Here is a 21,942-nt window from a genome sequence, read left to right as displayed (position 1 = left end):
TTTCCCAGCATCAGGGTCTTTTGCAAAGAGTCAGCTGTTTGCATCAGGTGGCCAGTATTGGAGTTTCCGCTTCAGCACCAATCCTTCCAATGAATATTCAGGACTGATTTCCTGTAGGATTGATTGGTTGGATCTCCTTATAGTCCAGGCGATTCTCTGGAGTCTTCTCCAACAACACAGTTCAAAAGCATCAATTCTTCGGCGCTCAGTTTTCTTTATGGTCCAACTCTTAACATCCATACATGACTAATGGAAAAACCATAGCTTTGACTAGACAGACCTTTGTTGGCAAAGTAATGTCTTTACTTTTTAATATGCTGTCTAGGTTGGTCATAACTTTTCTTCCAAGGAGCAAGCATCTTTTAATTTCATGGCTGCAGTTACCATCTGCAGTGATTCTGGAGCCCAAAAAGATAAAGTCTGTCACTGATTGTTTCCCCAGCTATTTGCCATGAAGTGATGGGACCAGATGTCATGATCTTAGTTTTCTGAATGTTGAGTTTTAAGCCAGCTTTTTCACTCTCCTCTTTCACTTTAATCAAGAAGCTCTTCAGCTCCTCTTCGCTTTCTGCCATATGGGTGGTGTCATCTGCATAGCTGAAGTTATTGATATTTCTCCCAGGAATCTTGATTCCAGCTTGTGCTTTACATTTAAATGTAACTTTAAACAGTTTTTTCTAAACTGATTTTTTCAAAGCCTCCTTCACTGAGATCTCTACAAACTGCTTTTGAGAGGGCAGGGGTAAAATCACAACTGCAAGAAAGCTACATATCTCAAATCTCTTGACCTGTGTAAGGTGGTGAAAAAGATCTCATCGTCCATTTACCTTAGCCAATTCTTTTTAGTAGGAAAAGTCACTCCACACATTCTCTCGGATTACATACACATCTGCTTTAGCAAAAGGAGTCTCCTCAATTCCTGAGACACAATGCACACCTGATGCTTGGGGGACACAATGCATGCCCGCCCCCGAAGTCCAGTGTACTGGAAATCTGCCAATTATTGTTGCTACAAATGCATATCACTACTCATAAAGTGTAACCAAACAGGTGTAACAAACAAGAACAGCAGAATCAAATACAACTCACTCAAGAACAACGGTACACACAGATAAGCATCCTTTTTGACAGCAAGGTAACTGCAATGATGCTAAGTCTTGTGTGCAGGTCAGACAGAATAACAACTGCCATGGCTCTTCAATAAACATTTCGAAGTTTCTCTTTTTTTATTTATGAACTGCCTGTTATACTAAAGCTTTAAAGCTAACTATTTGGGGAGAAGTTTATCATTTTAGCAGAAAGTACAAAACTGCCAACAGAAAGAGTCCAAACTTTGAGAAGATACTCTGAAAAGCTACTCCAAACAAACTTTGGCACCATGTCTGTGGGCGAAAAACTATCCAGCCTGTCAAAAGGAGGGTAAGTTAAAAGACAAAGGAAAGAGAGAAGACGCTGGTGGGCTATAGGCAAGATAAGAATGAGAGAAAAAACACCTTTGGTTGGCAGTATAGATGGAGAATTTTGGAGAATAGAAATGGATAACAGAATATGTGAAGCTGTATGCTACGGTAAAAATCGACACAAGTGTCCCTTTAGGAATTAAAGAAAAGTCTGTAATTTGAGACATTTCCTAGTCTTTCAGCTTTAGTGAGCACTGGACCCTCTGGAGAAGGCAATGGCAACCCACTCCAGTACCCTCGCCTGGAAAATCGCATGGACAGAGGAGCCTGGTAGGCTGCAGTCCATGGGGTTGCTAAGAGTCGGAAGTGACTGAGCGACTTCACTTTCACTTTTCACTTTCAGGCACTGGAGAAGGAAATGGCAACCCACTCCAGGGTTCTTGCCTGGAGAATCCCAGGGATGGGGGAGCCTGGTGGCCTGTCGTCTATGGGGTCGACCGCACAGAGTCGGACACAACTGAAGCGACTGAGCAGCAGCAGCAACAGCAGGACCCTCAAAACCAGTGCTTTAAACACCATTTGTTGTCTTTACTCACTCTTTCAACTAACTATAAGTCTGACTTAAAAATTCTTCATTGGGGAACCACAAACCACTAGCCTTTTGTCTTTAGCTTCCATCTAGAAAACCAGAAGAGATCTAACTCAAAGTGTGCCATCTTCCCAACTAAGTTATCAGATATACTTGGCTTTAGCACAGCTCCAGAGTTACTTGGCAGTGAGTACTTTTTTAAGAATGCATTTTTACCAAGGTAGTGGGGGCAGGAAGAGAGAATTTTCCTACGATTGGACTAAGGTAAGTATAAGTTTAAAAAACGTCAAAAACAAAGCAAAACAATACCCCCAAGAGAAAACAAGCAGAAGAAAGTTACTGACACCAAGACATAGTAATGGAAAAATACAGACTATACAGATTAAAACAATTGAAAATATAAACACAGATGCAACAAAGTGACAGTTTAAAATAATGCTTTCCCTAATTTCAACCCTAGGCTGAGATTAATTTAAGGATGATCAAACTGTGCTGGCAGTATTTTTGATGTGCTGCAGTAGGTTTGATGAGGTGCTCCTTGATTGACATTACTACTTTTATGACATATCAATTTACTCAAACTATGCTGTTCTTTTAGGCTCATGCCATCTCGTAATTCAAACTTGCTTGCTTATCAGAAGCAAAGCAGAATACTTTTTTAAAGATACAGACTCACCTTTAGAGCCACTGAAACGATACCTGGGGAGGCAAGACAAACACCACTTTTTGAAAAGCTCCTTTGTCGCTGCCTGGGGAAGAGGGAAAACAGGGACTGGCTGCTCGATGGGTACAGGGTTTCTTTCTGGATCATGAAAATGTTCTGGCATTAGTGGTGACTGTTGTAAAATACTATAAATATACTTAAAACCACTGAATTGTACATTATAAGAATTTTATTTCAATAAAAAAATCTCCCTGGAAGTACACATTAACAATTCTGAAATCACTACACATGTCCTCTGGAAACAAACATTTGAGAAAACAGACAGTGGATGTTAGGAGATTGTCTTCTCACCACAGGAGCAGGACGCTCCAGACAGGCAGGTCAGGAGAAGGCTGGAATGTGGCAGAGGATTACTGTCTGAGACATCAATATGAATTCATGTCTAGTTTGATGTAAGATGGTACAGAAAAACCTGAAGGATCTTTTTGGCCAACCCAATGGCTACAGACAGTTACATACAGAAGTATTCATAATATACATACACAGAATCAGTACACATACGTATACTCCTTCCTGTCAGCTAAGTGAGCCCAGAAGCAACAACACCTGACTAACAAGGAGCACACCTAAGATCTTGGTTACTATTACTTTTCTCCATTGAGAAGATTCTGGGCTCCTTAAGAGAAATGGCTGATCCTAAGACTGAGGCAGGACACAGACAAGATAAGTCTGGAGACTCTCATACTGCCAGAGTAAGGAGGTGCTCAAATAATATGTAAACATATAGAGTTAACAATGGGAAATATGTCAAAGGGATATAGATATCAACTGAAGGAGGTCCCTGCTGGCAAACTCACGATAATCTGAGCAACAAAGTAAAACAGTACTGGGTTATAATCCAAGGTAAAATATCTGTGTCCATACTGACACAAGTAAATGTTTAAGACAAAGAACAGGAGAGAACAAATTTTCCATGAAGAATTCCAGGTAGTTCATGGGGGTTTTCTGCTCTCAAGGTGGTAGGACATAATGCCCTACTACTCTGTTAAGTCTGGGCCACACAGTAACTTCCTTCCAGAGGACACAACATGGAAAGAGGGGAGGAAAGAGTAAGTTGAAAAACCCTACAAATTCTAACTCAGCAAGGTGATCAAAGTTAGCATCAGTAGTGATAAATCATGTTGACAGTATGTATCTTTTTGATAACATGTAGTTAAAAGGGGATTTTACCTCTGTAATCTTCCTTTTCAAAATGCTTAACCCCACACTTTTCACAGGAAAAATAAAAGGTGAATTTCAATAGTGGAACATCTTACAAAAAAACACCTGACCAGTACTCTCTAAAACTCTCAAGGTCATCAAAAACAAGGACAATCTGAGAAACTATCACAGCCATGAGCACTTAAGCAGACGTGATGACTAAATGTGATCGGGTATCATGAACAGGATCCTGGAACTGAGAAATGAAATTAGGTAAAAACTATAGAGACCGGAATACAGGACGGATTGTAGTTAATAAGAATGAATCAATTATATAAATGTATACAGAGGACATTGATCACAGAGGTCACTGGGGTGAGGTACACAGGAACTCTGTTCTATCTCTGCAATTCTTCTGTGTATCTAAAACTATTCTAAAGCAAACAGGTTATTTTACAAAGAAGTTCCCCAGGTAGTTTTAATGGTTTGGGAACTGCTAAAGCAACATTTGCCTTGATCCTTTTCACAGAAAGCACCTGCATCCCTACCAACCCTCAGTCACTCCACTCCATACTGACTTTTCTTCACTGATAGCCTTTATCTCTGCCTCAAAATCCTGCCCATCTTGGTTTTCTTGTCTCTCTCCCATCTCTATCCCATGCTCCAATCCCTCAGGTTATCTGACTTCTTAATATTAAAAACCTTTTCACTCCACTTTAGCCACTTATTTTTCCTCTTTTGAATTTTGTTAGCATTCCTTTGCCATATCTACTTTAGCAATCATCATTTTCTATGATTTCTAAATGAAAAGTCATGCTGTTTTTTTTGAATACACATACATACACAAATGAACTGTGGTTAAATATACTTAATATAGAATTTGCCACTTCTAATCATTCTTTAAAGTAACACCCATCACCATGCATAGTTAAAAAATTTTTATGAGATTTAGTCTCTTAGCAACTTGCAAATATGCAATACAGTGTTGTTAACTACAGTCACCATACATTCCCTTTTTCCTGTAACTTTTTTATCTTTTGACCTCTTTCATTCATTTCTGCCCTCGCCTCCTTCCAGCAACCACCAATTTGTTCTTTGTATCTATGAACTTTTTTTTTAAAGGTCCTCTATCTAAGAGAGATCCTATGGTGCTTGTCTTCCTGTCTGACTTATTTCACCTAGCATAATACCCTCAAAGTCACTCATGTTATCACAAATGGCAAGACTTCATTCTTTTTTATGGCTGAATAATTTACCACTGTATATTTAATCACATTTTTTTTTATCCATTCATCCATACATGGGCACTGCAGTTGTTTTCACTTCTTTGCTATTGTAAATAACATATTTGCAAGTTAGTGCTTTCATTTTCTTCAGATAAGTACCCAGAAGTGGAATTGCTGAATCATAAGGAATTATATTTTTAATATTTTGAGGAACCCCCACATAGTTTCCCACAGTGGTTATATCAATTTACATTCCTACCAATAGTGCTAAAGGGTTCCCTTTTCTCCATATCCTTGCCGACCCTTTTTTAAAACGTGTAGGTCTATGGCATTAAATCCATCCACACTACTATGCAACCACTACCAGCATCCAACTTCAGAACCTTTTCATCTACCGCAACTGAAACTCTACCCATTAAACAATAATTCCCCACTCCTCCTGGTCCTTGGCAGCCACCATGTCATTCTCTGTCTCTATGAAGTTGACTACTCTAAGTACCTCATAAAAATGGAATGATGTAACATTTATCCTTTCTTGACTGGCTTATTTCACTTAGCCATGTCTTCAAGGTTCACCCATGTTGTAACATGTGTCCTTCCTTTTACAGGCGGAGTAACATTCAATTTATTGTATGTAAAAACCACATTTTGTTTATCCACTGACAGAGACTATGCTAAGAATATGAGTGTACAATGGACTATACAATCAAACATACATTTTATGTCTCTATTTTCTTTATGTATCCTTTCTTCTCTTTTAGGCTCAAACTATCTGTATTTCAAGATCTGAAAATATATTTTCTTTTATTCCCTGTAATTTCTTTTCACATTTAACTCTTCCCATCTGTCTGTAATGCTAGTCTTTAATAACAATCTTATTCCTTTATATGGGGCTTCCTAGGTGGCTCAGTGGTAAAGAATCCACCTGCAACACAGGAGACACAGGTTCAATCCCCGGATCAGGAAGATCCCCTGGAGAAGGAAATGGCAACGCACTCCAGTATTTCTGCCTGGGAAATCCCATGGACAGAAGAGCCTGGCAGGCTACAGTCCATGGGATTGCAAAGAGCTGGATACGACTTAGCAACTAAGCACGCATGCAAATAATGTTAAACTAGAAAAGCAAATATCATTAATAGGAATCAGAGGACAAGTGAAAACATTTGCAACACATATGAAAAAGAACTAGTAATGAAAGAGCTGTAACAAATAAATTAAAAATCAGAAGATGACTTGAGGCAGTTCAAAGAACAAGACATACAAACACGGAGTAAACACAGAGAAATATTCAGATTCATTCATAATTTTAAAACTAGAAAATAATGTATAACTTTTCATTTAAAAGACTGACAGAATTAAGGCTGTGTTGGCAAGGATTAAGGAAAATCATACATATGAATATTCATACACTACTGATGGCAAAGAAATTGGGATTACCTCTTTGGAGAGGAATTTGGCAAAACTATTAAAATGCAGATGCACAGCCTTTTGTCTTAATAATCCAACTTTAGTATTTACCCTACAGGTATACTATACAAATATGCAAAGATAATATACAAACGCAACCACTAAAATGTTACTTGTATCCGAAACAGTGGAGAAATAGTCTACTCATTTTATAAAATCTAGCTAAATGAAGTACAGTATATTTTTATGCTAAAAGTTATGCAAAATTCCTATTTCCCTGACCGTTCCTCTTCTGCAGAAACTCTAAGTGTCAGGAGTAACTCAGGACCTGATCCTGGATCCCTTTTTAATCCCTAACACACTCCCTAAACAACCTGATCCACTGAAGAGCTACTCCCTTCCAAGTCTGTATCTCTAGTCCTCCTCTAAAACTCCCAATCTGTCTACCTAACTGCCTACCTGTCATCTTCACATGGGTGTTTAACAGGCATTATCAAACCAAAAACTTACTACATAAAACTCTTAATTTTCTCTGTCAAACTTTCTCCACACTCCCCACACTTCTTCATTTCAATAAATGGCAGCATCATCCATCCATCCATCCCTTAAGCCAAAAACTTAGAAATACTGACTCCATCTCTAAAGCACATTTCAAATTAAATCCATGTCTTCCGTATCAACTGCTAACCAACCCAAGCCACCATCATCACTTAGGCTAGGGCAAAACTCGGCAAATTATCTCCCTGTTTCTATTCTTACCCCACCCCTCCCTTCTCTCTCTCACACACATATTCCTTCTACAAGCAGCCATCAGTGGTCAGACCTCTTAAAATTAAAAATCAGATGCTACCACTGACTTGCTTTTTTGTATTGGTTTCCCACCGGAAAAAAATCACAACTCAAACTAAACCATATGGAACAGAATTAATGGAACAGACATGGGAAGAAATTTTTAACGCATTTAAAATTCTCAAAGAAACAAGGGAAAATTCCAATATGCAGCAGGACTAAACAGAACCAAGAAGAAATGCATAGTATGAAAGAAAGTACTATGATTGAAATAAAGAACTCCACAGATTAGGTAAATGGGTAAGCAAAAGAATGAGTTAGCGAGCTAGATTAGGTAGAGGACAGTTGCAGAAGATATCAAGAGGGAATTCTTTTTTAAGAAAAACATTAAAGAACAGACAAGAAGCAACAGAATCTATATTAACAGAATTCCCAGAAAGAAAAAAAACTGAAGACAAACTACTTGAGAAAAGGACAATAATTTTTCAGAACTGAGGAAAGATCAAAGATCTTAGATGAAAATGTCTGGAATACAACCTGGCATAGAGTAGACTCCCAGTAAGTAGCTAACTGTTGAATGAGAGATGGACGGAATGAATACAAATCCAAGTGCCAAACAAGACAGAAAAGGAACTATACCCACACGCACTATAGACTGAAAAAGATAAACAAAAATTTCAAAATCTAGAGAGGAAATGCAGGTCACACACACAGGAGAAGAAATCAAACTGACATCAGAACTTGCAAAAAGCAACAGCAGAGATGAGAAAATAATGTAGAAATATTTCAAAATGTAAAGGGAAAAGAATTTCAAACCAAAAATCTTTAATTAAACTAAGCCATCATTTAAAAGTAAGGGTTAACAAGTCATATTTTCAGGCATAAAAAGGTCTTAGAATGTATATATACATAAAACTCTGTTCGAAAATTGTTTTAAGTAGGCACTTAAAGAACTGAAATAAATCTACGAGAACACTATGTGATATATGGTAATTGTGTGCATGTTCGGTCACTAAGTCACATCTGACTCTTTGTGATCCTAGGGACTGTAGTTCACCAGGCTCCTCTGTCCATGGAGTTTTCCAGGTCAGAATACTGAAGTGGGAGTCATTTTCTACTCCAGGGAATCTTCCCAACCCAGGGATCGAACCCATGTCTCCTGCATTAGCAGGCACATTCTGTACCAGTGAGCCACCTGGGAAGCCCTTATATGGGAATTAATTATTTGTTAGGAATAACCTAACAGAGCTAGTATATCATACAAAAAGAAAAATGACCGATGGATGGATGCTTGAAGAATACCTCTACAGAACTACAATTCTACAAAACATTAACATGGCTGCTGGGACCTTGTGGGGGTAGGAGGTGTGGTGGCAGAGACGAAAGGAAACTGAGAAAGTGGATAAAGTACTTCTTTTGTTTGGAGGAAAGAAAATATACATATTTGAATATATATTTTAAAATATACATATTTGAATATAATTTGAAAATACACATATTTAAATATAATTTTAAAATACAAGATTAAGAAACTGTGGGAAATGAAAATACAGTAAATAGAATGTAAATAATTTCCAATAGATATTATGAAAATTACAATAAATGAAAATGGATTAAACTCATTAATTAAAAGATAAAGAGTCTCTGACGTTGGGTAAAAACAAGATTCAGCAACATACTTTGTAAAAGAGACCCAAAAAGGACACAGAAACAGTTAACAATAAAAGGACAGGAAGAAGACACACCAAGAGATACAACCCCAGGTTGGCAGACTCTTCTTTCAGCCCCATTCATCAACCATTCAGACCCTTACTGATCTGGGGACAGCTCCCTGTCATTCCTGGGCCTGCGGGTTTCAGCTTTCCTTTTAGGACAGGGCTTCAATTTCTGCTTCCTAATATTCCTTTGAGTTCTTTTTCCATTTCAAGCACCTGCTGATTCTGCTTTTTTGCTTTCAAGCTCAGCTGTGTTTTTTAAATATTTTATTTTTATCTAGCTTTCCATATACATTACTGAAAAAGAAGGGAGTGTCCCCAGTCTGCCTCACAGTCCAGAAATCCCCAAAGCATACACTTAATGTTCTCATCTACATCATGGAATGGTAACGCTCAAATAATAAGCCTATGAGAAAATGTTATCTTCACATACAAAGTCTTTGGTGCATATAAAATATTCAAATGCTGCCCTCTAAATTTATCAGCAATTTTACATTCTAACTAAAGAAAGTAGAGATGGAACCATATGAATGGAATGGAAATTCCTAACTTTTTTTCCTGATCCAGCTTCCACTGGGCTACAGCTACGCTGAGGGTAATAAAACAATTCCAAAATTGTTTTGAGAAAAAAAGGTAACTAGTAGAAGATGAAATCAACAGAATTCAAATGACCCTTAAGAGCAGGGACTACCCTTATGGTCCAGTGGTTAACACTCCATGCTTCCACTGCAGGTGGCAGTGGTTCCATCCCTGGTTGAGGAACTAAGATGCCGCGAGGCATGGCCAAAATAAAATAATTACTTTAAAAAATAATAATAAATAAAAGTTATGGAGCTCATCCTTTAAAAGAGAGAGAGAGAGTCATTGAGTTAGGGAAGTGACTATTATTTTCTCTGTGATTTGATCTGGGAGACTTTAGTCCAAGATTCTATTCTGAGATCTACCACTGACTTTTTGGTTGACCTTCATTACTTCTTGGTACTTCTGTTTCTTCTTGAAAGTAAAGTTAGGCTAGATTACATTGAAGAACTCCTATTCTTCCAAAATCCTGATTCCAGAATAAGAGGTTTAGAAAAATTTCACTCCATTCTACGTTTCTATGAATACAAAAATGATAGCTTAAACTACTAAACAATTTTGACATCCTTATTGCTGTGCTCCCCCATGTAAAAGGGCTTCTCTGGTAGCTGAGTCAATAAAGAATCTGCCAGCAATATAGGAGACCATCTGCAGCACAGGAGACCTGGGTTCGATCTCTGGGCTAGGAAGATCCCCTGGAAAAAAGAAATGGCAATCCACTCCAGTATTCCTGCCTGGAAAATCCCATGGAAAGAAGAGCTTGGCAGGCTACAGTCCATGGGATCGCAAGGGTCAGACACGACTTAGTGACGAAACCACCACCATCAGTGGTAAACCATCAGACATAAATATTAATCATTTCCTACCTGCACAAAGACCGAAAGCTTAACTCCCAAACTAACAGAAAAGCTTTAAGATAAATCTTAAATATGGCCGTATTTCTGGAATAAGAACTGGACCTCTCTATTATCTCAACTACTTAAACAGTTAAGAGTTCAGTCTCTGAAATGGGTTCATGCCTGCTTTATCATACCTTCCTAAAGTAAGCTGTGGGTGATTTTCACCACAATGTTTCTGGCAGCTATTTCATAACATTTCCCCCACAAGAATATGATGGTTGTATTTCAGCCCAAGAAATTAGTATCATAAATATCACAAATTTAACCAACAGCATGAAAAAGGCGAAAACACCCACATCCTTTAAAATAAACTGTCTTCAGCACTGTCCTTAAGACTATATTTTCTACAGTTCTTAAGAGATGTCTATGGTCTATTTTATATAGTTCTATATTAATTTTTATAATAAACAGGTTTTCTTGTATAATCTACAAATGAAAAAATTTTTAAATAATAAAAGAGGTCAACTTCCACTTGGGTTGCTCTGGAGAACTACAGTGTTCTGGTTAGAACCCAAGGGGAAAGACTGATGAGATGGCAGGTGAGAGAAGTACCTCAGACAGAGGTAGAGGTACTTTCTGTGTTTTATATTTCTAATTCAGCCATTAAAATAGGAAAGCAAACAAAAGATTAAGGACAAGCTCAATCCAGTGAAATAGGTTGCACTTTGTGTTGGTGCTGCTGTAGATTTATCTCCTTCAAAAATCTAAAAGTGAAAGCAAAAGTTGCCAAGTCGTGTCCGACTCTTTCCAACTCCATGGACTGTCCATGTAATTCTCCAGGCCAGAATAATGAAGTGGGTAGCCTTTCCCTTCTCCAGGGAATCTTCCCAATCCAGGGATCGAACCCAGGTCTCCTGTATTGCAGGCAGATTCTTTACCAACTAAGCTATCAGGGAAGCCCTAAAGCACAGCATTAATTTAGAAGACTGTATCAAGTAAATGCACTGTAAATAGTCAATTTAATTTAGCTCTATGCATGTATTACCTTCAAAATTCCACCAAGGTAAACCAGTGGTATAAAAGACAGCAACACTTAAGACAGCCAAATTGCTTGAAATATAAACAACCAAGCAAGGGTTCATGCTTGCTTTATCATATCGTCCCAAAGTAAGCCATGGTTGATTTTTAGCACAATGTTTTCTGGCAGCTATTCCATAACATTTTCCCACAAGAAAATGATGATTGTATTCCAGACCAAGAAATTACACCCGCCCACACAAGAGAGCAGGCCACAGGGAAGGACAGCAAGAACTGAAGCACAGCAGGGGAGACAAAGAGGCTAAACAGAGGAGAAAGGGATCAATATGAAGTCACTGTGGCGTTTGATCTTTATGATGACAAAAGCAATTTAAGGCTTTAAAAAAGTGAGTGACAAAATTTGAGTAGCATGTTTAACAAGGGACCATTGAGGGGAAAAACGGGGCTGTTTGGAAACTCTGGAAGAGAGACTAAAGAGGAATAACAGGAAAGACATGGAGACCACTTTAAGTATGACAACCAGATTGTGAGATGGGAATGAGAGTCCACAAGAGCAAGGAGGCTAGAATGACACTAGCAGCAAGAAGCAGAAATGCTTTGAAAATACTTTAAAAGAAGCAATTATCCATTGTATTTATCTCCTAATAGAAATGACCAAACAATATCTCAAATTTTTTAAAAAAATAAAGTTCCCATTACTTTGTTAGATATTTACAAAAGAGAATGTAAAAATATTTTCTGGCATTGTCAACAGTGGACCATAAAGGATCACATTCTAACAATACAGTTAGAATTTTTAAAAAAGTAATACAGGCAGTTGGATTTAGGATGATCTACTTGCCCTCGATATCTAAGCATATTTACATATAAGTTTATTTCCAGAACTGTAAAGGTCAACATACAAAATACTCATCTGCAATGGAGAGTTGACATAAATGACTCCTGAGATGCTAAAAGTGAGTTGCTGGGGTTACTGACCTCTTTCTGGCCCGATAGGGCTCTAAATGTGTGACTTCCATAGACCAGCAGAGGGCTGCAACAGCCCAGAGAAAACGGTCAGGCAGCTTTGCTTGCATCTCTGGCACTGAGTGGTGGAAAATTTACAATACTGAAAGTAGAGATCTAATAACCATGACGTACTCACTCCCCTATCAACAGACTCTAAAAGGGGGCAAAGACCAATCCCCCAAACCCTGAAAACTAGCAACACTCACCATTAAGCATTCTGCTACCAGCTCCTTTCACTTATTGCAAAATAGTAAAGTATTTGGAAGCAGAACAAAATCTCACTAATGTAGGGTAATTAGAAGGGAAAAAAGCCAGTCAAAGTGAGTTAGCAATTCACACTTCCTTCCAGACCACTACTACACACTACTGCTACAAGACTAACCTTCCTAAAATGATTTCATGAGGTTACCCTCACATCTACTTTGCCAATCTGTTCTGCATATAGTGCAATGCTGAAGTCTTTACTCTGCCTAGATTTGAAGGTAGATTTCTACCTCATGTATACAGATAATCATTTTCAGCTCCACTAGTCAGTCCACCCTTACCAGTATATACAATACACAACAGAGCTGAAATGGAAAATGTCACCATGGTGAACCCTGGAAAAAGAAGGAAATTTACACAGATCTAGGGAAAGGGTAGAGCCACTGCTGGGAAAAGTTTGCGCAAAGAGGGAGATAGGAATTTGCTGGGGGAAGAAAGCAAATGGCTCAGGGAAAGGTATACAGGGGCCTTCAACTGAATTTGTAAATGTTTAATTCTTAAGGTTGCAGACAGGTGCTATATGCACAGTATGCTATTTTCTGTACCTTTTAAATTATCTGAAATATGTGAAAATCAAAACATTTTTGGTATTTTAACTTCACCCCTCAAAAGACAAGTAACTCGTGATCTGCTCAAGAGATCAGACCTCTGGTCCATTCTCAGTACATACTCACCCTTTAATTCTGAATACGCTCTCACTTTTACAGCTTTCTTTAAAAAATGATAGGTACATATTTTAGCCTTAAATGAAAGGAAAGGACTTTTTACTGCTTAGATAATTGCATATAGTTTGAATAATGGCACATAAAAAAAATAAAGAGATTTGAAATAAAAGGCATGGCATAAAAACCTAGAATAGTTTTTATGATAGTCACAGCTTCTGTAATATAAGCCTGAAATCCTGAAAATCATCTTTATCTATGCCCAAACTCTCTATATGTTAGAGGAAGTTGAAGTCAGTACCCCTCTCAAGAGAGCAACACTTATGAAAGTATTAAGTTATTTCTCATCTACATACCACACCATTCCCACCCTGACCCAACAATAAGGTGGGTGATTAACACTACTTAAACTATAGCCAAAGTTGTAGCTTCCATACAACTTCACACCAAGGCTGAATTGTCTGGGCCTTCTTTTAGTCCTGATCTACCACTTCTGTGTCCTGTATACTCTCTGACATAAATCCACTTACAATACTACCCACAAGAATTCAGGACAACTGCCAACTTTAAAGGAAGTATAACCTATAAAAATACTGAATCGCTGTATTATACACCTGAAACTAATATGACTGATACTATATACCAACTAAACAGCAATAAAAAAAGAATTCAAGATAACTGCATATGAGTCATTTAACAGGTGCTCTAAGTTAACTTAGGATAGTAGTATGCACGATTGTTAGCTCTTTTTAGTCAGGTCAATTTAGCAGGTAAACTGCTTTCCTGTCAAAGGATGCTGAGGAGAGTAACCAGGAATGTGGTACAGAGGGAACGAAGCATAGTGAATTCACTGTAATCTAACAGCATTAAGTATGTGACACAAAAAGGGTGGTACTGTGGAAACTCCAATCCCAATGGCAAAGAGTATGTGTGTATTTGGTTTCATATTTAAAATAAAGCATTTCCTGAAATATAACAATGTAAATATTATGAACTGGGGGTAAAAAGGCAAATCTCACTGATGATGCCAGTATTAAATAGCTTTATCTATAAAAAGAAATATACTGTAAGTCTAAAAACATAAACTTAGGACTATTTAAGAATGTAACAGTCCTACATCAAAAATTGAACTTAAATTGCCAACTCAGTGATTCTTCTTCGTCTTTTTTGAACACACCTATATCAGAGCCTGAAAGCCATAGGACCATCCACTAAAAAATCTGCAATGTAACTTCCAGATGTTTACAGAGCCTCTCTGTAATTATGGATCCTTGTTTTAAGTAATTATCTCTTCCAGCTAGATTTTAAGCTCCATACAAGCAGAAACTGTCTTCTTCAGATATGTGCTTAGCAATGGCACCTAAAATCTTAATATCTAAGCACTTTTTCAATGATCTCCTTGTCTGCTATATGAATTCTACACAGCCTCCTGAATTGTTTTCCAAGAAAACCTGTGTTACATTATTCCCCACCTTGAAAATTTGTTTTTATCAAGCCCCTCTTCCTGGCAATCACCTTTTTCATCTGCTACCCATTTTCTCCCCCTTAGTCCCAGTTCATCCTCTTATGCCAGACCACTTGCCTGACATCAGCCCTTACAGTGTGATGGAATCTGGTGTACAACAGGGAACAAGACAGACACAACCCATGTCCTTGAGGGCTCACTGTGTTCCATTCTATACCAACTAGAAAGCATTTGAATGATTAAAGAATACTGTCCCCTATTTCACATATTCAGTGTAAATTCTTAAAAAAAAAAAAAAAACTACAGAAAAATACCAGCGAAGATCATATTAAATTCCTGCCTCAACAACGCTAAATGCAATACTGTTCATAAAAACATTTATTTAAAATTTGTTGGGTTTTCCTTGGTGGTTCTGTGCTTAAGAATCTGCCTTCCAATGCAGGGGATGCAGGTTCCATCCCTGGTTGGGGAACTAAGATCCCACACGAGGCAGGGCAACTAAGCCCATGTGCCACAACTAAGACCCGACATAGCCAAAACAAAACAAATATAAAAAAATGTTAACTAAGCATGCACTGTTTAAAACCTTGATTATATCCATAATACTTGTTCACTGTGGCAAAGCTTGAAAATACAGAAAAATAAAAGAAATTCTGGTTACGATCATATTCAACCTCCAGAAATATTCTGTCACATTGTCAGACTGAATCATTCAAAAACTTTCCTTGTAAAAATTCATAATACAAAATATTTTCCCCACAAAGGTTCAAATTTTATATATCATCATCTTTTTTTTCTCTTAATAATATCAACTTCTTTGAAGGTGTAATTTTTTGAAGAAGGAATGCAATCACTGACTTAAACTCATCTGTACAATGAAAACAAACTTCAAAAGGGCATGGTAAAAAGTGAATAGAAGGGAAAAAAGTAGAAGCAATGACACATTATTTTTTTGGTCTCCAAAATCACTGCAGACAGTGACTGCAGCCATGAAATTAAAAGACGCTTCCTCTTTGGAAGGAGCAAGACAGTGTATGAAGCAAATATATCACTTTGCCAACAAAGGTCTAGACTCAAAGATATGTTTTTTCCAGTAGTCACAAATGGATGTGAAAGTTGGACCATAAAGAGGGCTGAGCGCCTAAGAATTGATGCTTTTGAACTGTGGTGCTGGCGAAGACTCTTGAGGGTTCCTTGGACTTCAAGGATCAAACCAGTCAATCCTAAAGGAAATCAACACTAAATATCCATTAGAAGGACTAATGCTGAAGCATCTTTGGCCACCTGATGCAAAGAACTGACTCATCGGGAAAGACCCTGATGCTGGGAAAGACTGAGGGCAGAAGGAGAAGGCGGAGACAGAGGATGAGATGGTCAGATGGTTAGACAGACTCAGTGGACATGACTCTGAGCAAATTCTAGTAAACAGTGAAGGACAGAGGAACCTGGAGTGCAGCAGTCCATGGGGTCGCAAAGAGTTGGACACAGCAAGCAACTTTCAGTAACAACAGAGTGAATGAGAATTTATGAGGACAGCCCATTATCAGTCACAGGATGTTTGTAATTGTGCCTGTGACCAAAGGATATGAAGTATCAATTCACAGAAGAGAAAAGGCAAATGATTATTTCTCCACATTATTAGCTAATGATCAAATTCCTGTAGTAAAATCAAATCCATTCACACCACAATTAAAGATGAAAGTCTTGGATAACAAAAGTGGTTATATAATTTAAATAGAAAAGTAAGTAAAAGTAAAAAGTAAAGTTGCTTAGTCATGTCCGACTCTGCGACCCCATGGACTGTAGCCTACCAGGCTCCTCAGTCCATGGAATTTTCCAGGCAAGAGTACTGGAGTGGGTTGCCATTTCCTTCTCCAGGGTCTTTTCCCAACCCAGGGGTCGAACCCAGGTCTCCCGCATTCCAGGCAGACGCTTTACCATCTGAGCCAGCAGGGAAGCCATTTTAAATAGAAGGACACAAATGTTAATGTTAACCAACAACAGATAGGGATAGATTTATTTTCACTGGATATTGGAAAGCTACTGAACAATAGTACCTGAAAGGGGGGGGGGGGGAGGAGCTAAGGAGGGAAAAGTGTACAGGAAAGGAACAGTGAGTGAGCCCCTCTGCTGTTACACATTCCTATTTACTTTCAATAGCATGAGGACTAATAGAAGATAAAGAAGTATTTTTTGGCCCTGTTTGACTGCAGCCTAAAGAGAACACTCATCTTCATTCTTGGGATGTTTTTATGAACCTTGGAAGACATGGATAATTTCTGAAGGTTGAATAACCACTGCTGGGTGATCACCTCAACTAAAAATCGGCAAACAAATTGGATTGATCTTAAGGAAAAAATTGGGCTTCCCTAGCGGCTCAGACAGTAAAGAATCTGCCTGCAATGTGGGAGACCCAGGTTCGATCGCTGGGTCGAGAAGATCCCCTGGAGAAGGAAATGGCAACCCACTCCAGTATTCTTGCTGGAGAATCCCAAGGACAGGGGAGTCTGGCAGGCTACAGTCCATGGGATTGCAGAGTTGGACACGACTGAGCGACCAACACTTTCACAAACTTAAAGAAAAAATAATTCTCAAAATAATAGATGAACATTTATATAACATAAATTTCAAGTTAGTTCTTGAGTAATAGTGTCTGGAGTTGGAGACATTCCAGTGACAACTTTCTGAAGTCTTTTTCATAACTAGAAATGTACAATTACTCTCATCATATATTAAAATAACATATGTAAAAGTATCTAAGAGTACAAAAGCTCAATAAAAGTTATTTTCTTTGATCACCAACTTCCAAATAGCCAAAATTAAACTCTGGTAAAAGGGACTTATTTTAACTCAGAGGTTGAAAGACTTTACTACACAAGATCAGAATATAAACCAAGGCTTTATTCCTAGTTACAATATTTTTGTGTGAATTATGGTAGAAAATATTTTATAAATTAAAAATATTCTCAACTAACTGACATCATTAACCACCATCACTAATTAGTAAATTGGTATAAAGAATGTTTTTAGTACTTACTTCTACCCTGTTTGTTAAAGCTTCAGAAGTGGTAGAACAGAAAGCAAGCTGTGTACAATGTGGCTTTGGTGGAAGAGAAAATAGAAGTAGGTGCTTCTTTCCTCTTCCTTTAGATTTGCTAATACTTCTCTTTCATAAGGGAGTCTAGCATTACTCCAGAGAATTTTAACCTGGATCCTATCCATGGTTCAATATCATCAGATTAGCAGACATTTTGCTGATCTCAAGAGTAGTTGTGAAATTCAAGCGATCTGATGTAAAAATATTTCATGAACTACTGAGGACATAATTTTTTACATACTATTATCTTTTACCATGAGTTTATATACCTATTTCTAGGAAGAAAGACCCACGCACGCATGGTTTTTGTTTTCTATTATAAATCAAAATGCCAACAAAACTCCTATTTAGGAAGAACAACAGTCTGAAATGTAAGAAGCTACAAGACTCTCATAATGCTTTTAAGCAATCAGTTCAGTTCAGTCGCATAAGGGAGTTTTAAAATATGGTATTTATCACTAGTATTTGTGGTATTTTCCCCAATTGTGGCCCAAATGCAAACTGATAAGCAGAAGTGTAAGCAAATACATATTTTGAAACAATTTTAATGCAATAAACAAATATTAAACGATCAGCCAAAGAAACACAATTTTTAAATGCCAAAGAAATTATTTTGTAACTTAGCTTTGTAATTTACCTTTTTTTTTTTTTAACCTCAACTTGGAAGTATTTCTGTGGAGGGTTCCACTGTTTGGGTTGCTATTTTCTATACTAGACAAACTCCTATTTACTCTTCCTGAATCTATTCCTTTATAAAAGTTCTAAATGAGTCTGGTTAGTTCTTTCTCCTTCACTCACATTGTTTTAAGTATGTTTCCTTATGATCTGAAAGGATACATGAACCTCAATATTCATTTGCAACACTGTTTACAAAGTCAAGACATGGAAGCAACCTAAATGCCCGTTGACAGAGGAATGGATGAAGAAGCCATGATATATATATTCAATGAAATATTACTCAATAATGAGTAAAAAGAATGAAATAATGCCATTTGCAATAACATGGATGGACCTAGAGTGTGTCATAGTGAAGTTAAGCCAAACAAAGGAGGAGGAGTACCATATGACAGCCCTTCTATGTGGAATCTAAAAAGAAATGATGCAAACAAATTTACAAAACAGAGAGACAGAGCATGAACTTATGGCTGCTGGGCGGAAGGGACAGTTAGGGAGTTTGGGATGGACATGTATATACTGTTATATTTTAAATGGATAACCAACAAGAACCTACTGTATAGCACATGGGATGCTGCTCAATGCTGTGTGACAGCCTGGATGGGAGGGGAGTTTGAGGGAGAATGGGTACATGTATACGAATGGCTGAGTCCCGGTTCACCTGAAACTATCACAACATTGTTAATCAGCTATACCACCAACACAAAATAAAAAGCTTAAAAAAAATAAAGTATATTCCCTTCTAACAGTGAACATTAATATCAAGGTGGAGTCTGTGAGAACAGTTCTTATAAATCTGTTAACAACTGTAGTCCTTCGGTAGCTGGTGAGACTAATTTGCTTCTGACAACTAACATTAAAAAAAAAAAAAAAAACGACAACTATATCAACATCTCAGGAAAAGGCTTGCTGTCCTATCTTCCACAATTCTTTGTTTTTTTAACCAACACAGTAGAAGGTAGAATGCTAGCCCCACAAATTTTTTACAAAGTCAGAAACTTAAGAAACACTGCCTTAAAACGTCTCAAAATCAGCTAAGCACTCTTAATTAAAGGTAGAACAGAGAAATGGTTAAGAATGAGGACAGCAGAGTCTGTCACTTTTTTAGGTCTGTGAATATCTACACACCACGTTCAAAGCCTCATTTTCTCAGCCATAGTATTTGTTTTACGGGGTTGTTATGAAAATTATCTGAAATAGTTCACTTAAAAACTTAAGATTCTAAGTGCTCAACAATGTTTATCATAACCTTTAGCTTCAAAGTTACAAATAATCTGTGTAACACCACTACACTACAGTACTGATGTACTGACTCCCGGTATTATCAATGTAAAGCACTAAAAGGAAAGGTCTCTAAACCTAATAGCAAAAGTCGTATTAACATTCCTACACGGTATATTTTATTTTAGATCTACAAGATAACCTTAACATGAACTACTCAAAAGCTGAGTTTACAAAGGAAATTACATCTCCTGTTGTTGCATATCTCAAAACTAGCAACAAATTAACATTGTTACTAAGATACATAACTGTTACTTTTAAAAAGTCACTCTCTGTTAAAGAAACAGACTGTGCATGCATGAGTGTATATGAGAATGTTTTCAAATGCTGTATGAAGAAACTTCATATGCTCCAGAGGAAGTCAGACTCTAACAATCACAATATTTAAAATGTTCATAAGAGGCTTTACTAACATTAGAACTAAGCAGGGATCAGAAAATGTATCTACGGGAGTTATAATCTGTAAAACAGCAGGTGCTCAAAACAAGGAAGGTAAGGCTAAGCTAAAACCTAGGGATCTAGACACCTTAGATAATACAGTAGGAAACTGTTATTTTTAAAATATCACCACTTTTTATATGTGCAAAAAGCTTATAGTATATAATGTGCTTTCCATATATAATCATATTGGGCCATCAAAAATGCTGTTAATTATATAACAAAATGTTTTGTTTTTTTGCAGATTACAAATGCAAGGCTCTGAAAATTAATATGATTTGTCAAAAACCACAGTTAGGAAGTGACAAATCAAGAATTTAAACCCCGGTCCTCTCACTTATATTTCCCTGTTCTTGCCACTATTCTATAAATCTACTTCTTAAAAGAAAGAAGCACATTAGCACCTTCACAAAAAGAAATCTCTAGGCCAAACCACAGACTTTTAATTAGCTGTGCTGAGTTGGGGAAGTCATTTCCCCTCATCAGGCCTTTATTTTTTCATCTGTAAAATGAAGGAAACAGATTAGAAAATTTGAAGTCCCTTCCAGTTCGAAGGATAAATCTCTAAACGGTACCCTTTAAGAGTACCAGCATTTTACAAATACATGTTGATGTCAGCTTTAGCAACGAGTTCCAAGTCAGAAAGTGGTGTCATTAGCTATTAAGCAACGTACGGCAATTACTGGATAAATTCTTCACACCCATGTGATAGATGCTGCTTCAGTAGCATCAAGTTTATATACAGAAAGCTGTCTAAACCTTTTCCAGACTACAATGGAAATTATTAAATATCACTAATCATTCTCTCTTTAGACTGAAGCAATGCTCTTAAAATATAAGAATGGTTTAAAGAAAATCTAACCACTAGTCAACCAGTACCAAGAAACGGAAAATTTTTAATATTATTTTTATTCTTTAGAATAAAAACCTCTTTTCCAATGAAGAGTTTTCCAAATATCCCTATTGTTTCTTTGATACCTCAAAGAGTATCAGATACATGTTTCAGCAACTTCTATGGGGGGGGGGGGGGGAGTAACATACAAGCATTTTGATAAAAACATCTTCCATTTAAATTCATTCCACCAGTTAGGTACTTATCGCCAAAGAAAATTCAAGCTTTTCTCCCCTTCACGGTATCAGAGAACTAAAATCAAAGACTGCACAATATACTTTCACCTATTACGTTCTTCCCTCATCTGAATATTTTTTTCTTACTCTTCCTCAGTCTTCATGGAATACACACCCAGGGATTTCCACTTTCCCAGCTCTGCCTGTTCATAAAACCATCTTAACAACAACTATGGAAACCAGAGCGCTTAAGACCATTATAGGCCTCTTTCTCTTTTCCTTTCATGAATACTACTTAGGTTTTCCTTCATTTTACACCTCGCCTGTCCTTAAAATAGAACACATATCCTGAATAATCTTGACCTTACTTACTCAACCATTCGCAGACCTTTAGAAATTGTTAGTGCTTGTGTCAACTATAAAAGATTTTTTAATAAACCTTCCCCCACCCTCTTGCCTAGGAAATATTTCAAATGTTTACATGTTTTTACGTTTAGCCCAAATTAAAGACTTTCCCCAACAAGCTTAGTTAATATAA

The 21,942-nt window shown here is 37.3% G+C and overlaps 1 protein-coding gene across 2 annotated transcripts in view; it reads right to left on the bottom strand.

Moving 5' to 3' along the window:
• The window catches only part of ANKRD12 (ankyrin repeat domain 12), a 93,352-nt gene that overhangs the window by 70,201 nt on the left and 1,209 nt on the right, over window positions 1–21,942 (bottom strand). The gene's annotated exons all lie outside the window — the stretch shown is intronic.

Source organism: Dama dama, chromosome 27 (genome assembly GCF_033118175.1).
Source record: "Dama dama isolate Ldn47 chromosome 27, ASM3311817v1, whole genome shotgun sequence".
In the NCBI taxonomy this organism is placed as follows: domain Eukaryota; kingdom Metazoa; phylum Chordata; class Mammalia; order Artiodactyla; family Cervidae; genus Dama; species Dama dama.
This window is presented reverse-complemented; position numbering and strand designations above follow the sequence as displayed.